Here is a 7,566-nt window from a genome sequence, read left to right on the forward strand (position 1 = left end):
ATGTCAGGTAAGGTGCCAGGCTGTTGGAAATAGCTGAACTTGGAAACAATATTGATCATTATGTCAAATGGAAAAGTTATCGTACTGCTAATCAACAAAGACCCCTCTGACTTTAAACTTTCTGTGGGAATAAAAGACTATGCTGACAAATCACAACCAATATTCACCTGCCACATTATACAACTAGTTACTTTCAACTGCAATAACTCTTTATATGCATACACTATGACTCAACAGCAGATGAATACATACACCCTCTTTGTACTTATTTCCACATTCAGTTCCATAAAAGTGGCTATCCATCCAAGCTGTCGACATCTGGAAGCAATTACCAAATTTGTCTGTTATACAGCAGTCACTTTCCCAGGGAAAACAGACAGTGCCCAGCCTCTGATTAGAAAGTTTAGTTGCTTGGCTAAGTCACAGAACTATTCGGTCCACTTCTTTTGCAAGATTCTTTTAATTGTTCCTTCCTTAGTATTCTTCCAGCACAGCTCCTAAACTGGAACAACTAGAACATTGCGTCAGAGCCCACGCCCAAATTCACAGCAGAACTAACAGAAACAATGCCAGCTAAATTAACTATAATCAAGGGTGATGGGCTAAATCTCAACCTTATTGAGTTGATCTAATCGTTTATGTAAGTATTTGTATGGCCCTTTACATGGTAGTATATGAGGGCCTTCCAAGTATCTTAAAAAAATAAATGTTTGCAAAATCCATGTTGTACTTTGTGCTTTCAGTGTTCATTTGTTCACCTTATAAGACAAAGTCAATGTTGGCAGCACAGCATTTATAAGCATCCCTATAATAATCTGCTGTACGTATGTGATTCCGTAAAACAGGTAAATAATGCTGAGTTCTAGTTCTAGCTGGGAATTAGAGACTCATAATAAAGTGTGCTGTGAAAATGACTAGGAAAATATTTTGATAATATTATGAGTTAAGTGGTGATCCCCATGCCACGGCAAAGTCAGAATAGTGTTAAATCACATTGTAAGACTACAGCTAGAATTTACAATATATTTAACATTTGTACTTCATCAGGTAAAAAGTAACAAGATCATAAATGTAAAAAAGCACGGATAATAACTAGGGCTCTGTGGTATGTCAATACTGCAATAAGTCACCTGTGGCTGGCTCATGTCAGTTAACTTGGGCTGGCGGGGAGCGGGGGTTGGGCTGCAGGGCTATAAAATTGCAGTGTAGACATTTGGGCTCAGGCTGGAGGTTGGGCTCTGGGACTTTTCCCCCTAGCATGGTCCCAGAGGCCAGGGTTCAGTAGCTGGCAGCCTGTTCTGAATCCTTACTGATAAAATCCCCATAAACACTTTTTATGAGAACAGAGGTGTTAACCCTGGCAGTTGAACGGCAGCTCAGATAATTACATTCTGCCTCCTAAAACATCAGGCCAACTTTAACTGGATACATTGTTTATTCCTGATCTGAGCCATTGTGTAGTTATCAACAGCTCCCATCTTCTACATCAGAGAGGGTTCCATTATATAGTGGTGGGAGAAATCCTTCATCTATTATCCTATACACAATGGTCATGTGAGACTTTAAAATTAATGTTTGTGAAGTGAGATCCTTTGATGAGAGTCTGATAGAACTATTCATTTATTACAAGACAGAAATAACTTTTCAGATATCTTGATAAATTTCTGCATACCATATGTTTCTAGGCCTTATTTGACAGCACCTACATTCCCTCTGCATAATGGAAAATCAAGTCAACAAGGATCAAATAGGGTTGAGTCTGACTATTGAGAAACAGAAGTTAAAGTCCAGGCAAATGCAGTAGGCTAAATTCATCCTTAGTGTAACTTCACTCCCTTCAGTTCAGTTCCTTTACACCAGGCTTGAATTTGGCCAACAGTCTGACCCCCGAGTAGGGTGCAAGCTACACAATATTTTGTTTGATGTGCTTCTCAAATTGGGGTTTGCCCTCCCAGAGGAGTTGCCACGTCAGGCCATTTGGCATGTATGTATGCTGAGTCCAAGGAACCCATGGCAAGAGCCATGTGTCTCATAAAATGGGTACATTGCTGGGAATTAGAACCTCAGGCAGGATTTGGAGAGTTTCTCCTGCCTGAGAATATGGGTAGGATGTCAGGAGAGCTCCTGAATTTTCCTCATGGCTCTGGAACTCATCTTAGGTTGTTGATGCACTGATGAGGTTTTCCCTGCACAGCACTGCTAGGATGTCAGCGAAAATGCTCTCTGGGAAATGGCAGTGGATGTGTGCACCCACGTGCCCGCAGGAATGGGTGGGGCAAGATATGGGGAAGCCTTGCTGAAAAATGCCAGATAGGATACTTTCCTGCAAAATCAATTTTCAAAAGCATGTAGTTGATGTGGTATGTCACTAGATCTAGCATAGCAAGCAGAAGTAGAAACTTCCCCATACTCCACTACCAATGTGCCTCACCCTCATCCAGAAGGATCACATCTTTCAGAGAGAGCATATCGGTCAGTTTATATCTCAATTTAGCCGTTCAGCTAAGTAAATCACGATCAGATTTTAAAGCATGTAATTACACTGTAGCCCATCACAGCTAATGAAGGTATTTGTAAGGGGCAGATGCTGACATCTTAACCTGAAATCAATGGGACCCCAGCCCAGCAGAGTAATGCACACTGAGTAGGGTGTCAGAATCTGGCCTTTTACATAGTAGCATTTTACAAAATATACCTACAAAAACACCCCTGGCCAGACACATTCAAGTCTAAAAATACTGGTTTTTCTTACCATATTTCTGCTAAATAGCAGCCTAGGACGGAAGGTACAGACTAGCCCTCAATCCGATTTTTTTTTTTTTTGGCGCACCACCGTGAATTAAGGTGGATGTGCCAGCCCAGATTTTGTTACCCTCCACTCTGAAATTCTTTGCATAGCGGAGTCGGAGACAATCAGATCTTTCACAATTCTTTCAAAGGAAAAACAAATTCCTCCAGCTGAATCCAGCGGAGTTTACTGCAGGGAGCCCGGTTCTATCCCGAACGCATGCGGAGCTCCCCGGCCTCTGCCCAGAAATGATTCTGCAGCCCTGAGCTCTTGAGAAATCAAGTCACCGGTGACACTTTCTTGCCGCCCCCTGTCTCCCGCAGCAGCCCCCCGGGGTCAATGGGAAAGAGAGAATGGTCTTACCCAGTTCTCCCTGCGCTTGTTTTTCTCTCCTTCACCGGCTGCTGCTGCTGCTGGCAGGGGCGGCAAAGATCATCCTCTCCCTGCTTCCAGTGCGGGGCAGCTCCGGACAGGCAGCCACAGCCCAGCTGGTCCCAGGCGCGGTGCAGGCGGCGATCGGCTCCTGTCACTGCCCAGCGTCCCACGTGGAAGGAGCCGCACCCCGCCCCGCTCTCCCCCTGCCGGTCGGCCCCCGGGCCCCACGCAGGGCGGGTCCTGCCAGCCCAGCGCCAGCTGCTCGCCGGGCAGCTCCCTGCAGTGTGTGCAGGGAGCGCCGGGACCCAGGCACCGCCCAGCCAGGGCCGCGGCTCCCCAGCAGCCCCGGGGCAGCCGTTCCCTGCCCTGCGGCAAAACGGCAGGGGCCCCGCAGCAGCAGGGGGAGGAGAGACCTCGCCCCCACCCCCCGGCCCCGAGCCTGGGAGGGGAAGGAAGGGGAGGGGAAGGGAGATGGTGGAAGAGGAGCGGAGGGTGGGAAAGGATGAAGAGGAGGGGAAGGAGGGTGATGGGAAAGGGAGATAGTGGAAGAGGAGGGGAGGGTGGATGAAGGGCAAAGGAGATGGTGGATGAGGAGGGGAGGGGAGGGTGGGTGAGGGTGAAGGGAGGATGATGGAAGAGGAGGGGAGAGGGGGAGAGGGGGAAGGGAGGATGGTGGAAGAGGAGGGGATTGTGGGTGAGGGGCAAAGGAGATGGTGGAAGAGGAAGGGAGGGTGGGTGAGGGCGATGGGAGGAGGGTGGGAGAGGGGGAAGGGTGATGGGAGGATGGTGGAAGAGGAGGGTGGGAGAGGGGGAAGGAAGATGGTGGAAGGGGTGGGGAGACTGGATGAGGGGCAAAGGAGATGGTGGAAGAGGAGGGGAGGGTGGGTGAGGGGGAAGGTAAATGGTGGAAGACAAGGGGAGGGTGGATGAGGGGGAAGGGAGATAGTGGAAGAGGAGGGGAGGGTGGATGAAGGGCAAAGGAGATGGTGGATGAGGAGGGGAGGGTGGGTGAGGGGGAAGGGAGGATGATGGAAGAGGAGGGGAGGGTGGGAGAGGGGGAAGGAAGATGGTGGAAGAGGAGGGGAGACTGGATGAGGGGCAAAGGAGATGGTGGAAGAGGAGGGGAGGGTGGGTGAGGGCGATGGGAGGATGGTGGAAGAGGAGGGGAGGGTGGGTGAGGGGGAAGGTAAATGCTGGAAGACAAGGGGAGGGTGGATGAGGGGGAAGGGAGATGGTGGAAGAGGAGGGGAAGGTGGGTGAGGGGGAAGAGAGGATGGTGGAAGAGGGGGGAGGGTGGGGGAGGAGGAAGGGAGGATGGTGGAAGAGGAGGGGAGGATGGGAGAGGGGGAAGGAAGATGGTGGAAGGGGTGGGGAGACTGGATGAGGGGCAAAGGAGATGGTGGAAGAGGAGGGGAGGGTGGGTGAGGTTGAAGGGAAATGGTGAAAGAGGAGGGGATGGTGGATGAGGGGGAAGAGAGATGGTGGAAGACGAGGGGAGGGTGGGTGAGGGTGAAGGGAGATGGTGGAAGAGGAGGGGAGAGTGGGTGATAGGGAAGGGAGATGGTGAAAGAGGAGGGGAGGGTGAAAGAGGAGGGGAGAGTGGGTGATAGGGAAGGAAGATGGTGGAAGAGGAGGGGAGGGTGGGAGAGGGTGAAGGGAGATGGTGAAAGAGGAGGGGAGGGTGGGTGACAGTGAAGGGAGAGGGTGAAAGAGGAGGGGAGAGTGGGTGATAGGGAAGGAAGATGGTAGGGGAGGGTGGCTGAGGGGGAAGGGAGGATGGTGGAAGAGGAGGGGAGGGTGGGTAATGGGGAAGGGAGATGGTGGAAAGGGTGTGGAGGGTGGGAGAGGGTGAAGAGGAGGGGAGGGTGAGTGAGGGGGAAGGGAGATGAGGGGAGGGAGGGGAGGATGCATGAGGGTGAAGGGAAATGGTGGAAGGAGAGGGGTGGGTGGATGAGGGTGAAGGGAGGATGGAGAAAGGATCTATAAAACCTGATCCACAGGTGGCAGAAAATTATGGGGAGCCTGTAGCATGCACAGGGTGCGAGCTGGGGAGCCAGTGTCTCTGCCTCCCTGGCCATAGTCATGATAATTCTGGCTGTTTGCTTCTCTCTAGAGATGTCACCTCGCTTACAACCCAACACGCCCAATGTTATATTAGCCAAACACAACATACGAGCCAAAGCCGTGAGGATGGATTTCTTCTAGTCCTCCCTGCATGTCCCATGCACTTGTCTAATGCACCTATGGCAGTGGTGTCTAGGATAAAGTCTCTCCTTTTCCCTGGTGCAGTTTTGTTACTGATCAGTGTACTGCCTCCATTGGGAGAAATGGTCGTTTCTTGCTTCTGAGCGGCAGGAGGGGAGACAACATGAGCACAGCTTGACGCGCAGCAGAGAATTCCACTGAAGAGTAACTTGTCTCCTGCTCAGGAAGTTCATCTCTGTGTCATCGACATCTGTATTCTTGTTGATCACATAGAGCAGAGGGAGACATGAGCCCCAGCAGTTGCTCCTGAGCTCATTGAGAGCCTTGAAGGCGAAGGACCTAAACTTGGGTCTAGTACTCAATGGGAGCCCAGTGACAGGGTGTCACCACTGCAGTGATCTGTTCTTCTCTGCCTGCTCAGTTCATCTTCCTCCCAGGTGAAATTGCCCACACCAGGGAGGAGCGGGCTTGCACCTGTGTGCTTACCCACTACCTTGGCACTGACTCTCTCTTCTATTGGGCTCCCTCTGACTGTGGGGCCTGGAGTGCAAGGCCTTTATTCTGTTGCTGGTGGGGGGTTATGGAGGAGAGGAAAAAGGAGGTGAGGGGAAGTTGTGGAAGATCGGAATAGGCTAAATAGATGGTGTGAGGCCCAATGAGTAGGGCAGTGGATTAGGATTCTGGCAACATGGGTTCTGTGCCCACTTCATACAACAGGCCAGTGGCAGGGATGATTTAGTTGGGGATTGGTCCTGCTTTGAGCAGGGGGTTGGACTCGATGACCTCCTGAGGTCCCTTCCAACCCTGATATTCTATGATTCTATGACCTTTGGCAAGTTACTTCAGTGCTTCAGTTTTTCCATCTGTAAAATAGGAATAAGGATTAATTTACCTTCTAAACATTATCATCATCGAAGGGGGGAGGATGGGGGAAAGGGAAGGAAAGGGGATGCATGGCCCTTTTCTGCTTGACATAGGGGATCTCCTTTCAGTGGTGGAGATATGGAGGGGCTGCCTCACTCAGTGAGTAGCATTGCTAGCCACAGACTAAGAGCTGATGAGCATTTCATTCTACTCAGCAAACCCACCAGTGACATCACCCGACAAACAGACTTTGGAGAGGGAGAAAAGTTGAACTGAAAGTTGGGATGAAGCTGTTTTGCAATACCTGAATGGTAATACCATTGCTGTGGGCTGGGGATAGCCAAGCCTTTTGACGCTTGATTTAGGTCACGCAATGATTACAGGATAAATACGCAACTTTGGGAAATCTGTAAAACTTGACTCGCAAAAGTGGATCTGTGAGATGTTGATGTTACCATTTGCTTGCAAAAACAAGGGTTTTTTGGGGGTGGAGGGGAGGACTTTAGTTCTTGTGGGGGGGTAGGGGAGAAGGAGACTGCAGCTCTTAGGAACGGCTCTTAACCTTCACAGGTCTATTGTTGTTATTTTTGAAAAAATAATCCTTTTAATTGCTGTGGTTCTTCCCCAGTTAATACCCCGACACAATAAACCTAGACACCCCATCAAAACAAATTGATGGGCCCCCAAGAATGGTTTTCTGAAATGAATAGGTTTTAAGCTTGATTTTTAAAGGGCTAACTGTTACCCAGGAAATAGAAGTGCTTTATGTCCTCAGGTATTGGCTGCTTCAGTGGCTGAAGAAAGACAAATCCCAGATATTTTATACTTCAGTATGTTTATTCTCCTTTGTTTGATCTCTTATTCTTCTCTTCCAGGGGATTCTCCTGGGGTTTGGGAATCGCTGGGGTAGGGGGCTGGCTCTTTCGGAGCCCTTGAAGAAAGTGGTGTATCTGGAGCTTCTCTGAGCTGTAACAGGGGCTCACCTGGCTTCCTGCTCAGTTGCTCTTAGTTCACCCATCCTACTCTAAAGTTCATATTGGCAACACTGCTTCCCATCTGGGATTGGAGATGCACATTGCACACCAGCTCACTGCATCAGTTAAGAACGAGAGGAAAAGTGACACCATGCAGAAGAATTTCTGTGCTGTGAGAGGACCTCTGTCATCTGATGTAGAAATGAGGGGCAAGGCTTGCCAATAGCAGGGAATGGAAAAAGAGTTCAGGACTATGACAATTATGAAGTTGAACTGTGTCTCTTTGCAACAGCTTTGGCCACTACCCTACAAAAATCTGTCCCACTGAAGTGAAATAGAAGGAGGAACTGGAAAGAACAC

General features: G+C 49.6%; 1 protein-coding gene across 1 annotated transcript in view; it reads right to left on the bottom strand.

Annotated features, from left to right (window-relative positions):
- The window catches only part of INF2 (inverted formin 2), a 43,947-nt gene extending 40,705 nt beyond the window's left edge, over positions 1-3,242 (bottom strand). Inside the window, exon 1 of the mRNA XM_065403741.1 lies at positions 3,152-3,242. The gene's annotated coding sequence lies outside the window, so the exon portion shown is untranslated. The remainder of the gene's footprint in view (positions 1-3,151) is intronic.
- Between the last annotated feature and the right edge of the window lie 4,324 nt (positions 3,243-7,566).

The sequence above is a fragment of the Emys orbicularis genome, chromosome 4, assembly GCF_028017835.1.
Source record: "Emys orbicularis isolate rEmyOrb1 chromosome 4, rEmyOrb1.hap1, whole genome shotgun sequence".
Lineage (NCBI taxonomy): Eukaryota > Metazoa > Chordata > Testudines > Emydidae > Emys > Emys orbicularis.